Below are 16,251 nucleotides of genomic sequence, written 5' to 3' on the forward strand. Positions count from 1 at the left end.
TGGTAGATGGGTCCCAAACTGTGGAAGCATACTCAACAATTGGTCGAACCAACGTTTTGTAAGCTGTGGCTTTAACATCAGAAGATTTTATGCGAAGATTGCGTTTTAGAAATGCAAGCACGTTATTGGCTTTATTGACAGTATTGTTCATGTGTTGGGTCCACTTCAAATCAGAAGTGATGGTTACACCCAAGTACTTCACGGATTCAACAGATTCAAGAGGGGCGTTATTTAGATGATACACGTGTTGCACCCTACTTCTTTTTCTGGATATTGTCAAAACCTTGCACTTATCTGTGTTCAAATCCATCATCCATTTTTTCGCCCAGTCACCAATTTTGTTTAGGTCCTCTTGAAGATTTTGCGTATGATGTTGATTGTCGATGGTCATGTAAGAAATTGCATCATCGGTAAAAAGGCGAACCTTTGACGCGAGACCATCAGGCAAGTCATTGATGTAAAGTAGAAAGAGGCAAGACCCAAGAACCGACCCCTGAGGCACTCCAGATCCTACCGCTACTGAAGAAGATTTAATACCATCCAAAACGACCCTCTGACTTCTTCCATTGAGAAAACTTTGAATCCATGTCAGATTTTCCCCCTGATACCGTAGTAGTCCAGTTTACGTAAAAGCCGCTCATGTCCAACCTTGTCAAAAGCTTTTGAAAAATCCATGACTATAACATCCGTTTGACGCCCTGCATCCAAGTTCCTATGTAAATCGCTTGTGAAACCAAGTAATTGTTGTTCACATGACATGTTCTTACGGAAGCCATATTGTAGGGGAAAAATGATGTTATTTTCGTCCCCGTGCTTCATAATTTTGATGGCTAAAACGTGCTCCATTAGTTTACAGCAAATACATGTCAGCGAAATGGGGCGGTAGTTTAATACAGGAGTAGATCGATTACCTTTCTTGTAGTTATATCAGTTTGCTTTGCAACGTGTTTATCACGTCATATTAATGACGTATTATAACGTTAAATTTACTTCGTTTTGCGACGTATTTATGACGTTATATTAACGACATATGAACGTTATGTTCACGTCAGTTTTGCGACGTCTTCATGACGTCATATGATTAGGCCTAGGAATTATAGTTTTGTAGTTATATCAGTTTGTTTTGCAACGTATTTATCACGTCATATTAATGACGTTAAATTTACATTGATTTGCGACGTATTTATGACGTTATTATATATAAGCGACATATTAACGTTATGTTTACGTAAGTTTTTCGACGTCTTTATAACGTCATATAGTAAGGGCTACTAATTATAGAGTTTTATAGAGTTATATCAGTTTGCTATGCGACATATTGTCGTCAGAGTGACGACATTTTCACGTCATTACTGTTGTCAGAAAGACGTCGAAACTGTCAACAATAAGACGAATTTTTGTTCAAATGGAAGATATAAAAATGACGTCATTATTTAGACTTCAGAAAGGCGCAATAATTGTCGTTTGTTTAACGTAAATAAGCAAAGAAAGCAGACATCATTTAGACGTCTTAAACTGATGCCAGAAAGTCGTATTTCTGCTCAAATGGATGACGTCTAAAAGACGATATAAATATTTGTGACGTCTTTCTGACGTCTGGGTTGTTATACAAAGACGTCATAAAGACGTGTAAATTACTAATTTAAAGACGAGACTGACGTCAAAAAAAATCTTTTAGACGAAAATAAACAAAGATACTGGACGTCATATAAACGTTTCAAACTGACGTCAATATGTCGTATTTTTGCTCAAATGGAAGTTGTCCAAAAGACGTCATTGGTGGTCATATAAGAGTCGTCTTAATAACGTGTAAATCACAATTCTAAAGACAAGATGTACGTCAGAACGTCATGAGCACGTCGTATACACGTCAATTCATGACTTTTTAACGTATATTGGAAAAGAAAACAAGGAATATATCTGAAAGACGCCTTTTCTTCAAGAACAAGGGTAATGGACGTGATTTTGACGTCATTTTGAAGTCGTGGCCAATTGGTTTATCAGTATTTCAGTTTAAGATCTAATAAAGCGCTTGTGAGCATCTCAAGGTACAATCATGATAAAAATCTAACCTACTCTACTCCTGCAAATGTCCTAAGCCTTACATCTACGTCTACCACCTATTCATAATATAGTTGCTAGCACGTTTAAGGGGAAAAATTTGTAATGCTTTATGACATGGTTACTAAACTAGGTCACAGCAGGCTCAATCTTGAAATATATAAATAATAATGTGTTCATAAAACACGCTGAAGCTTGAATAACAAACATTTTTTAACAATAGAGTGCACAATTTCTGACATTTTAATGATTATGACCAGAATGTTTACTTTTTCAGACGTGAACGACCAGCTGTGACCTCGCTTTCATTTTCTTTCAGAATAACTCTTGATTATCATACGTTTTTTACGTTAGCATACACAAAACTTTGCAAGTAACGATATACTGCACACCTACCACACCCACACAAACACAAAAACACACAAACACACATTGCACGCACTCGCACATACACACAAAGACACACACACATAGTGCATGGAAGGTGCAATCATTGCACTTTCAGGCGCCCGCTCTCGAGTTTTCGGTGCAAAGAAAACATACACACACACACACACACACACATTGTGCCAAATAACAATACATTATAAAACGATCGTTTCAAGTCGCTTCGACAAATGTGTATTACTCATAAACCCATGAACCCACCTGGGAATCTGTACCAGTTAATGCCAGGTGATTGTTTCTATAATATATCGATCATGAAGTTTCATAAAAAGTTAAGAGTATAACAAGAACTCGAGTTTTGGAGCGCCGACAATCGATACAAAAATTATTCATTAGGTGATCCGAGTATCCTCTCGGATCACCTTCTGTTTCTGTACGGATTCTTTCTTCTTCTTTTTCTTATTTCTCCCCAAAAGTTGTGCATCGATTAGCTCAGAAAGTCCTCTTTCTATCAATTTCAAACTTATACCATATATGTATCGTCTCCCAAAGACGGCAATCGAACTAAAATCAAAGTGATCAGTCGACCGTGACGTCACTATGACGTCATTATATGAAAACACATTCTCAATCATATCTCATTAATGGAATGGAATTTTTCAATGAAATTTACGTCGCATATATTTCAAGTCAAGCGCATTCTACTCATTTCTCAAAATTCATCTATACCTTAAAACGTGCGCGTACGCGCGCGTTGAAATATTTGTATGCTCAAATCGAGCTCAAATTTTTTTGCACACGTTTCAGACCATTTAGAGCATTTTTTGAAAAATTGAAAAAAATTTACGGACGCGTACGCGCGCGCGCATATACGCACGCACAGCTCATATGCAATAGAAATTTCCCGTTTTTTCACACTTATCGCCTGCCTGAAATGTCAGGGAATATGTCTACCAAGTTTCAAGTCAATCTGACTCAATATGACGTCATACGGGCCCGTCAAAGTTGAAATTCCGCGCGCGCGTCAATGGCGATATACAGTGCAACAATGCCAAAAAACCGCCAATTTTAAATCCGATTTTGCTCGTCAGGATGGACGGTGACCCCCCATTTTCTTTACATATTCTGAAAGCTGATGAGTTGTACATGTCATTTTATGGGTTGGCAATGCTGGGAAAATGATTAAAAGATATCAAATTTCTTAATAAAATAAAAAGAGTAAATTTTCAAAATGACGTCATCAAATTACAAGTTCACTCGAGCGTATCTCACTTGTCCTTTGCCCATTTTCACCCAGATTTCAGTATGTTGTAGCTTACTAAATACTCTTTCATTAATATTTAACAATATTTTGATTAGATGACGGCATCACCTCGTAATATTGGATTGAAAGTAATCTTGTCAAATTTGACCAGTTTACGTGTTATCTCTATGGGAGTGCAGTTTTTCTGGAAATGAAAATTGACATGACTATCTTTTTCGAGCACTAGCTCACTTATGCTTCGGTGAATTTCTCCCAGATTTTAATATGTTGTAGCTGAGACTTTGGGCTATCGTAAATGTTCCCTTCATTTTTTCATACGGTATCGGGATCACGTCCAAAAACTTGGTTGAAATCAAAGCCTATCTTCGATATACTTTCATATTTCCTTCTTTTTCCAACTTTCTTTGCAATAACTCAAGAAAAACATACTGTATCACCACCATATTTTGCACATGTTTAGTTCATGTCACGTACATTATTTCATAAAATAACAACTACTTCATCAGACGCCATCTTGGGTAAGTAAATTAGGGTCAAAGGTCATAAATGTTTCATCCTGTATCTTGGTGAATACATGTTCTATCTTCCCCATATTTTGCACACGTAAAGACCGTGTTACAAGGATCATTTTACAAAATAACCACTTTTTGTTCAGATGCCATCTTGTCTGTGCAGATCGGGGCCTATCGTACTATCGCCTTTATTGCGCTATCGTACGTGTTCCCTTTGTTTTTCATATGGTGTCGGGATCACGTCCAAAAACGTGGTTGAAATTAAAGGTTATCTTCGATGTATTTTGATATTTCTTTCTTTTTCCAATTTTCTTTGCAATAACTCAAGAAAAATAGCCCCTATCAACCCCATAATTTGCACATGTTTAGTTAATGTTACGTACATTATTTCATAAAATAACAACTACTTGATCAGACACCATCTTGGGTATGTAAATTAGGGTCAGAGGTCATAAATGTTTCATCCTGTATGCTGGTGAATACATGTCTTATCTTTCCCATATTTTGCACACGCAAAGACCATGTTACAAGAATCATTTCACAAAATAATCAACTTTTGCTCAGATGCCATCTTGGGGGTGCAAAGTGGGGTCAAAGGTCAAACATACTTCATTCTGCATCTTTGATAGTGTATACGGAATTCGGTACCCAAGATGGCAGGTCTGACTCCCTTTTCAAAATGAGAATCCAAACATCACACGACCAATGTCCCTAATCTCAGGTGAAAACTCGAATCATTGATTAAAAAAAAATCGGATCACCTAATTTGTCAGTCTTGACAAATTCCGAGTCTAGTTTTTCTAGTTTTGGTGTTGTAATCACTGGATAAGGAGACTACTAGAGTCCATGACGTCATGTGTGGACAGCAATGTAAAGAAAACATGAAGAGAATTCCACAAAGAAATCATTTTTCATGAAAATTACACATTCCATCAACTTAATTGATACTGACATAAGTTATGTTAAAGGCAGTAATCATTCCCCCTACTTTCTGAAAGCGGTTTTTATAGTCAAATGTTCTTTCATTACTTCATTACGCAAGAAAAGTGAAAACATGTTTTATGATTTTCTTTATATTTTCTTTATGTTGTTGTCCACACATGATATCATGAACTCAAGTATCCCCTTATCCAGTTGTACCAACATCAAAACGTTAAAAATGCATAACTTTTGCATCTTTTAAAATATTGTGCGATTTTCCTTTAACTGTCACTGATGTGTTTTACTAATGTTGCTGCTTTCACTCAATCCACATTTCTCTTTGGGTTTGGGTTTCCTTCACTGATGGTCGTTTTAGTAGAGGTAACGAGGCACTTGATGAGGAGAACTATAGGGTTGGCAGTGATAAAGTGAACATCCAAAAATATAGACCTATATATTTATATTGATAGATCAATTCAAACCGTACGTGATATTATAATTTTAAATGAAAATGAGTTGCTGTTTGCTTTATAAATGCTGTTTCAAAATGCCTTTGTAAAGCTGATTGAATTAATATATCAATATAGAGATTTTATCGATCGAAATCAATGATTACTCTCCCCCAGCTTCTCTTCCCTCCCCCATCTTCATCTTGGATGTTAGTGCATGAGAATTTAATCATATATCTTGATCTACATGAACCTGAACTAAAAAGGAGCCTACTACGCCTTTCTGAATCATTTTTTTTTTCAAAGCACAATCATCGTGAGGTTGGAGAAGTATAAACCCAAATTAACCAAGTAGTGTATTCATGTTACCCAATTAGACATAATGCCCACTTCGAATCTGATTCTGCGAGGCTTAATAAACATGATCAATGTTAACAATAGCAATTGCTGCAGTTGTACGCCTATATAGGCCTATATAATACTTATATCATAATTCATTCCAAGCTTAGATTTCCAATTTACTTTTGCAAGATATTGATGAAAACTTCGAGTTTGCATCTTGTACTCCATGACTGAATTTCTCTTTTCTAATGTTTTCATCGAGACGCTCAGCGCTTAGAAACATTGTAATAAGCGCTTTAATAAATGATATTTATTATTATCATTAACAACGCAAGTGACAAAAGGAAAAGTGTCAGCAACCAGTAGTGTAAGCAGACGGCAAAGCAGAACGCGATGCCGATGGCGAAGTGGAAACACGCACACGCACACAACACACACACACACACACACACACACACACACACACACAAAGCCGTTTTTATGACAGTTCACAAGGCGGCGTGCCATTCTCACATTCTAATCTGATTCTGTGGTTAGCAGACGACCATGGTACTGTATACAAGAAAGCAACACAAGTATCGCAACCAACTAGTACTTTGATAGTCTTTGCTCAAGTGCCACAATTGGCAATTTCGACGCGTTAGGGTTACGGGAAAAAAAAAAATTCGCGGGCGGCGCAATTTGTGGCATCGGAAGGGAAACACCAGTACACAGACCGTCGGCTGCTGCAGCTGTAATATGAATGTTGTTGCTGGCGATGAGTCGACGAGTCAATTTATTCCCAATTCAATTCAATTCAATTCATTTCACTTTAAATGAAATCAATTCAATTCAGTTCAATTCAATTCAATTCAATTCAATTCAATTCAATTCAATCCAATTCATTTCAATTCATTTCAATTCAATTCAATTCAATTCAATTCAATTCAATTCAATTCAATTCAATTCAATTCAGATAGATGCCAATCAGATCAATCACGAAATAGGTCTACAGGGCTACATTTCAGTAAACATGGAGCATGATAGCTATACAGTGATCGATCTGACTATCAGATCACTGTATCAGATAAGGAGGGTATATGTCCCGAGAAGTTACTAGTACACAAACAGGTAATTTTGTGTTGGGATTTTAACAGGGTGAATATTAAATTCATACTAGGCCCTGCATCATACACACCTTGAACCTTGAAGAAGTAATCCCTGTTGCAGCGTTTCATAGGAAGCTAAACTGGGATGGTACATGGTGACATCGAAGGCCAACAGACAAACAACAACAACAACAAAATAATTTCATTTCATTTATTTCCACATGAAAAGTCTGCAACACAAGTGACATTTGAACATTATAACTTTTCTACAAAGTGTGGGGGACCAACTCAACAGAAGCACACAAATCTTGTTTGTAAAAGGCCCCATGTGACATAACATGACAGTCACAGATGAAATACACAATAAACAACATAAAATAAATCAGGATAGAAAGAGACAAAAGGAGAATAAAAAGATGGAGAGTGGATAGAGTTGGAAATATATAACAGATCAAATGTCAATAATAATTTACTTTTGAACGTTTGACTAAATCGTTTCAACATTTTGGTAATTTTTAAGTCAACTGAAACACTATATTCCAAAGAAAAAAAATATTCCAAATCAATTGAAAAGAACAGGAAGATAAGGAAGAAGAAGACGAAGGAGGAGGAGGAAAAGAAGAAGAAGAAGAAGATGAGGAGGAGGAGGAGCAAGATACATGTTCACGGACTTTCTCCCCAACTGACATACATGTATATTAAATCTGTGTTCCTTTGAAAAGTAGACCACATTTCTAAATCCGGTGTTGCCGATCGAAAAAGGCCACAACAATACGCTAATCCGAAAATGAAAAGAACTGTGCGTACAATAACGAACCTTCAGATAAAAAAAAAAAAAAAAAAATCTTTTCGGAGTAACGAACCGTTGGAACAACGAACCTTATTTCATTTTCGAATTAACGAACCTTCGGAACAACGAACGGGGGGGGGGGGACGAACGTTTTTGAGGATAGGGGCTGCGGAACCTGGGGGTTGGGTTCAAGACCACTACCCCCACCCCCTGCTCAGACGAGAATAATCTAAGGGCGGAACCTTTGGAAATTCGTTGGTGTTATTTTGTTTCCGATTCTTTTTCTTTTAACGAGCAAAACAAAAACAAACAAAAACAACAACCTGGGAGCCTGCAGCCTATATTACATTAATTATCAAAGTTTCTTGACTTAAAATGTAAAGGAAAGGGACTGATTTTATGACATCTTTCCACCGCTCCAATCGGAGAAGTGGTGAGTTTAAAATAATGACATCATTTCCTGTTCACTCTGAATACATTATATAGTTGACCATTATTTGTTAACTTTCATGTTAAATAACATGTTAAATTTAGGGATTCTATAAAACCTCGTCATACGCCTGATTTTGAAAAATTTCCGTCTTTTGACTTGTACCCCTAAGTTTCCGTTTATAGTCAACTAGAACAAGGAGAGGAAGTTAAAAGAAAAAAAAAATAATTCTGACCAGGAAAGCGCCCAGTGACAAGCCGAAGTCCGGAGGGTATAATAATGTGTTACTTTGATGTGTGTGCCTCTTTTCTTATCTGTCTTTTGATAGCAAGGTGGTCTTACCACACACAGCAACAAGCGCTGGGGCTACATACGTTCGTATAACATTCAACCAGGGATGTGCTAGAGTTGGGGAAGAAACAATAATCTCTCCTTCCTACCCATCATGCTCCGTGATCCAGAGAAGTTATGCGCTCTGTCACAGGTGTTTAAATAAAGATTAATGAATCGCATTGACAAAAGGCAGCACTTCTATACATTCACTCCTCTATCACACTGACCCAGTGGCGTATCTAGGGAAAACGGAGCCCGGGGCAAGCACGAAAATTGCGCCCCTAATTTCTGAAAAAGTGTTCAACCCCAACACCATCCCAGTAGGGACTTTAAGCAAAGTCCACATGATGCTTTTTCAAGCACTTAAAAGGAATCTTTTGAGGGTGATTTAAATGTAATGAATTTTGATAGATTTTGGCGAGCGAGCGCAGCGAGCGAGCCGAAAATTTTTGTATTTCAGCTTACAAAACATGGAATTCTTGTCATTTTTTGCTTACCAAATCTTACAAATCTAATCAAGATATAGTGACAGCCTTATAGATAACGATTTATACCCCAAAACTGCAGTACGTATGAGGACTTTAAAAAATACTCTAAATTAGTGCGTGCGAGTGAGCTGAAATTTGTATATGTCCTCGTCATCATCATGTATTGTTCTTATCTTTTTTTTATATAAATTTTGGCGAGCGAGCGTAGCGAGCGAGCCGAAAATTTTTGTATTTCAGCTTACAAAACATGGAATTCTTGTCATTTTTTGCTTATTAAATCTCACAATAGTGACGACCTTATAGATAACGATTTATACCAACAAACTGAGGACTTGACAAAAAATACTCTAAATCAGTACGAGCGAGTGAGCCGAAATTTGTATATTTCTGCGTCATCATTACGTTTTTTTCTTATCTTTTTTGATTTTTTTTTTGCGCCCCTCTCCCCGTATGTTCGAAACCGTTGGCGTCCTCTTTTGATCCAATCGGCGATCGCTTCAGAACGAATGAAATTGCAGTCGCTGCTCCGTGTAACATTTTTCCTGCTAAATATAAAATGACATAAGTGAACACAATAGACTTAATCATTTTGTCCGCGTCATCGTCACGTTTTGTTCTTATCTTCTTCTCTTTTTTTTATACAAATTTTGGCGAGCGAGCGCAGCGAGCGAGCCGAAAATTTTTGTATTTCAGCTTACAAATCATGAAACTCTTGTCATTTTTTGCTTATTAAATCTCACAATAGTGACGACCTTATAGATAACGATTTATACCAACAAACTGAGGACTTGGAAAAATTCTCTAAATTTTTAATAGTACGAGCGAGCGAGCCGAATTTTGTATATTTCCGCGACATCATTACGTTTTGTTGTTATCTTGTTTGATTCGGGTTTTTTTGCGCCCCACCCCCCCCCCCCCCCGTATGTTCGATACCGTTGGCGCCTTCTTTTGATCCAATTGGCGATCGCTTCAGAACGAAAGAAATTGCAGCCGCTGCTCCGTGAAACATTTTGCCTGCTAAATATAAAATGACATGTGTGAACACAATGACACTGTCATTTTGTCATCATCACGTTTTGTTCTTATCTTCTTTTTTATATACATTTTGGCGAGGGAGCGCAGCGAGAGAGCCGAAAATTTTTGTATTTCAGATCACAGAACATGGAATTTTTGTGTGAACACAGTAAACATTGTCATTTTGTCCGCGTTATCATCATGTTTTGTTTTTATCTTGTGTGATTTGGTTTTCTGCCCCCCCCCCCACCATTCTCCCTCCCCCCCCCCCCCCCCTTTCCGGGCGATTTTTTTCCTTCTTCTTCTCCTTTTCTTTTCTTCTTCTTCTTCTTCGTTTTTTTTTTTTCCGTTTTTTTGCGCCCCCAAGGAGTGGCGCCCGGGGCACGTGCCCCCCTTGCCCCCCCCCCTAGATACGCCACTGCACTGACCTCAATGGAGGTCTGTGCTCTATCACAATAGACCCAGCGAGCAAGCTGTTCGCTGTCCCTTTCAGTATTTTGGCAGCAATATCAGTGTGCAGAGAACATGATATGGGAATAAAAACCACTAAAAAATGCACTTTAGTGAAAAGTGCTACTAAACTCACAAAGATGCACGCATTAGCCTGTTAGGTCTACTTAATACAAAAGATTCATTCTTTATAGTTATCCCGTTATTATAGTTATATCCAGGTTTACAGCACATTCAGGTGCTATAAACCTGGCGAACAAAATAATACACAAATCAATGTACGTAAAATGGTGAAAACGTTAACAACGTTGACAAAATGAATGCCTTTATGACATTATTTATAAACAAGCAAGTTGAAGAGTGAATGTGCTGTTATATGTCATTATTTTCTTGTTATTATACGCACATGTAGTAGTGACATATAGCTAGGCCTACGTGGTTGTTTTGCGAAAACATGTTAGCATTATTTTGAAAACCATTATTCTTTTGTCGTATCGCTGATTTTCATGACACTGCTAACCATTCTGCTTGTACGACTTTTCTTTTTATTGTCAAAGACCAGAACACCTAGTAAAATGGTCCAAGGGAGAATTATAGATACTGAGCGAGCGAAGGTTGTGCAATTGGTCCGCATTGTCTGTGCTCCTTTTCTCCATGTTATTTTGTTAAAGCCTGCCTCACATAGCAACAAACATCGAGACTACATTTTGATTTCTATAAACTTCGGCAATTTCAATTAATGATGGGAAATGCAAATCGCTTCAGTATTCAGACATGTACGTCAGAGCAGGGAAGTGTTACGGATGGAGTGGCAACTCTTCGTAATCGATGCAAACACATGCTTTGGTTCTAAAAGAGCAGTACAATGGAATGTCTAGCATTCCTCGTCGCGTTGTTATATTGCTCGGCGCCGCTCTAGCTCCAAGACGAAATATAGAGACGAAGAAAATGTTTCACATTTCATTGAATTACAAGCTATATTTCAACGCAATATTTCAATGAAATACTAGAATCTATTTAGAACAGTTTAGGAGAGAATTTAACATTATTAACATATATTCGTTTACTCTTCATAATACGTAAATCGAACTGAAATGGAAATTAGGTCCTCTTAAAAGATTAACAAAAATTATGTGCATGCTAGCTGTGTATCTTTTAATCTGGCATATCAAAATTGTGATCTTCCCAATATAGAATTCCACTGAAGTGTGTTCCAGCGTAATTTTCTACTTTACAGTGCATTTTGGTTCGCTGCTCCAATTTAAATTAAAGCTCACACATTGATTGTTGCCAGCACACTGAAAGAGAGAGCGAACTGCAGCAGGGGAAAATCTTTTCTGTTGAAAGAGCGCTAGGCCTGATTACTGAATGCTGTCTTTTGTCAAAGCACCTGTGTACCACCTGTAAGATAAGAGCGCTAGTCCTGATTACTGAATGTTCTCTTTTGTCAAAGCACCTGGGTACCACCTGTCATTAAGCGCAAAACTTCTCGGGTCGCCCTGCATGGTCAGACGAGTCGTTTTGCAGACCTCTTTATCGAGGTTAAGGTGACCAAACCGAAGGAAATGCATAGTGGGTGAATTACAGAGAAAGATTCAAATGAAAGCTTGATTTTTTTTTCATCCTTAATTCCCCTATTGCTTTCAAGGGAAAATCACTCTTTGGTCAAGTTGATTTTAGAAATGAGAGAAAAATAAATCAAACAAAGACAACAAACATTGTTTCATTACAATAAGATAGGAAAATTACGGAATTCTAATTTTTCACAGAACTTTCCAGAAATATACAATTAATTTCAACAAGATTCACATGGGCAAATTAAACTGGGAGTGATGTAATGATTTCGAAGATCTCTTGTTTTCTTGCGTGCACAAGTCTTCAATCAATATTCATATTTATCACACAAAACAAGAAGGAAATGTAAGCTGTTCCACTGTGATAATAGCTGAGAAGTTCATAGGTGCACTATCGACAAAGGAATGGTCGTTGTTTCTTTTTTGGAGTGTACGAACATTTCGAAGAATTGTTTTCTTTTTAAAGTGATGATATCATTTCTTTGTCACTCATACATTTATAATTGGGACAATGTTAATCATTTGGGAAACATTCTAAACTCTCATATTCCACAACCTTATTTCACGTCCAATATTGATAAAAACGTCTACCATTTTACCTGCTTTTTTTTTTCAATTTGTCAAATAGAAAATGGAGAGGAATTTCCCCTTCAGTTGTGAATGGAAGGTATAGATGAATACCCGACAGGGAGGGGGGTGGGGGTACTGTGTGTGCCTGTCCTTTCAATCTCAGTCGACATACCTTGCCTCACATAGCAAGCAATAATCGCAGAGACTTTGTACGTATTTTCATGTAATTCGACTTTTGAAAGGACTCGGTTGACTTATAGGAACGTTTACTGCTCCCGCTTTGTTGTGAAGACGAGGGCAAAGATTGGCTAGTTTACTCCTCCTTCATTGACAAAGGGTGGCTTGAATGGTTTATTACGTCACAGGATGTCGTAGCAGACCCTCTGTCGTCTCAGTCGGAGGTACGAAGCGGGTGAATTGCCGAGGAAAATTTAAAAGAAAGCTTGACCTGTTTCTTTTTTCAAACCCTTAGTTCCCTCTTGCTTTAAAGGGAGATATGGAAAATCTAGTCAAGGTGAGAATGGAAGAACATTTTCAACCAAACAAACACCACAAAGAATGTTTCATTACAATCGGGCAATAAAGTCTTAAGAAAGTTATTGAATTCCCAATTTTCACATGTTTTCCCAGAAATGTAATATCGATCCTATATAGTCACGTCGGCAAATTAAAAAAAGGGGTCGATGTCATATCACCTCGAAAATCTCTTGTTTGTTTGTGCAGAAGTCTTCCACATTTTTCTTTTCACATGAAAAAACAGAAATGGGAGACATATTTACATCAAACAATTCCGCAGAAGTGAAGTTCTAGCAATATGATATCAGAAGAGAAGATCATACTAGGTGTGTTACAAAAAAAGAATGCTTTTATGATTTCATTCTTTTAACGAACCTCTCGAATGATGAGTTTTTCGATGATGAAATTATTTCCTTGTCACTATGTCTTGTGCATCTAATATATAGGACAGGTATCATTGTTTGGGGGAAATTATGTTAAACTCTGATGAAATGTTAAAAAAATCCAAAACCTCGTTCACATTTTATGTTGATAAAACGTCTGTTATTTCACCTTGATTATATAATTTTCTTCTTTCTTTTGTTAAGTAGATCATGGATTGGAGTTTACCTTTAAATCGTGGAAGGGAGCATTGACTGCGAAGCATGCAGGTCTAGACCTATTCGGTTTTATAATTCTGTAGCTAATCTTGGCCATAAATGGGGGACTGCCAAAATAAGTAGAAAAGATAATTCAATGGTTGTGCAATGAGTACGGTGAATAAATGCCTGTGCATGAATCAACTTTCGTTAAGCATACTGAAGCCCCCAGTTATGGTTGATAAAAAAAAAAAAAAAAACAGCATCCAAACTGAACAGGTCTGTAGACGACTCCGGGTAGCCTATATTGTGTCCTTTATTGTGTATGTTTTCCCCGCTCTTATGTCGGCACAGCTTTCCTCACATAGCAACAAACGTCGAGACTGTATAACGCCTTACCATAGAAGCTTCGGCTAATGAATGAATCACTTAAAGGGATGGTACAGTATTGGTGGAGATGAGAATTGAGCTTTTAACTTTTTGCGAGATACCAAGAAAACACTTATGATATAGTACAGAGCATACCATTTTAAGAGGAATTCAAAGTTTATTTGATGAAAATCGGTGTTTGGAATGACTGAAACATCCAAAAACAAAGTGAAACAAAGCGATCGTAATAAAGTGTGGGTCCCACACTTTATTAGAATCGCTCTTTTTTGGATATTTTAGCCATTTCAAAACCAATTTTCATCAAATAAACATTGAATTCCTCATAGAATTACATGCTCTTTCATATTTTATAAGAGGTTTCTCATTACCTCCCCCAAAAAATGTTAGAAACCTGAAATCAGGTCTCAACCAAAACTTTACCATTCCTTTAACGTGATGAGGAATGCAAACCGATTCAGTAGCCGTGTATTATACGCCAGACGATGTAGTGTGGCAGACCATCTGTTGTCTCTGGCGGATCACGCCTTATTCGAAAACAAGACGCGAAAGAATGAATATAGGGTGGGGAAGGCATGTGATAATTGGACCGAGAAAGATTGGTGTTTTTCCCATACCTCCCTGTGTAGTCCCCTCTTGCTTTAAAGGGAAACTCCCTGCTCAAGTCAATTTAAAGAGAGACAGAAAATTCTAAATCAATAAACAGACACAACAGAGCCTGCTTTATTAGGATCAAGTAAACACAGGAAAGTTTTCCAAAAATTGTGATGTTAATCATAGATACGTAGGAAAACTAGATGAAGAGATGTTATAATGTTGAAAGTCTCCTGTCTCCACTTTCCTCAATTCTTCAAAAATAATCGTCTTTTCACTTTAAAAGGAGAAGAATGAGTTGTAAACCCCAAGTCCAATGCTTCTAGAGAAGTGAAGTTCTGGCAATTATGATAGCTTGGGAAACAGTCATAGGAATATTATCGATAAGTTAATTGATACATGACAATAACGAACCTTTCGAAGAGTGAGTTTACTGTGGTGACGAATTTGACATCATTAAAGTTACCTCTTCGCTTGTGCATTTGCACTTGGGACAGTTATTACTCTTTCTGGAGAAACATGTTGAACTGTCGTTTCCACAACATCACTTCTCTTTCAAAATCGCCAAAAAAAAAAAAAAAAATGTCTGCAATGTCACGAGAATTTGCTACTTTTCTTTTATGCTATTAACAAGGCTTGCAGTTTACCTTTAAGTTGCGGAGGGCAAAAATGAATGCTAAGTAGATGACCTCCCCTGGCAAGCCGAACCCGGAGGTGAGCATAATGTGTGTGCTCCTTTCCTTTTAATTAGTCGACATACCTTACCTTACGTAGCAACAAGCCCCGATATGTTGTACGCATTTGCATGGAATTTGACTTTGGAAAGAACTCATTTGACTAGGAATGTTTAACGTAATCCGCTTTCATTGACCAAGGGGTATATTGAGAGAATACGGTAGTATGAAAAGGAAAGTGTGAAAGCTTTTAACAATAACAACAGCAACAACTTGTCGCGTCAGCGAAGAGATCAAATATTATGTAATGCACTTCAACAAATTTCTGCTGTTGAAAGGATTCCGTTGAGAAATGCAAATCTCTTCAGTGCACTTGTCTGATCTGTCAAAGGTGACATTCACGACCTATTCGAAAACTGAACCTGAGGGAATGAATAGGAAGGCAGGTGACTTGACGAGGAAGATTCAAAAGATTGGCTTTTCTTTTCATCCCTTATTCCACGCTTGCCTTTAAAGGGAAAGACACTTCGTGGTCAAGTTGATTTGAAGACAGAACATTTTTTTTTCAAATCAAGCAAACACAACAAAGAATGTTTCAATATAATCAGGCAAATATAAGAAAGTATGGAGTTCTATAATCTCACACGACTTTCCAGAAATGTAATATCAATGAAAGTTACGTGGGTAAATAAGATGAGGGGAAGATATTATGACCTCGAAAATCTCTTATGTGTTTGTGCACAAGTCGGCAAGAAGCATTCTTTTTTTTTTTACATGAAAAATATAGGACGTAAGCACTGTAGGGCTAAGCCGTTTGCATCAAATGATT

The sequence above is a fragment of the Diadema setosum genome, chromosome 18 (genome assembly GCF_964275005.1).
Source record: "Diadema setosum chromosome 18, eeDiaSeto1, whole genome shotgun sequence".
Lineage (NCBI taxonomy): Eukaryota > Metazoa > Echinodermata > Echinoidea > Diadematoida > Diadematidae > Diadema > Diadema setosum.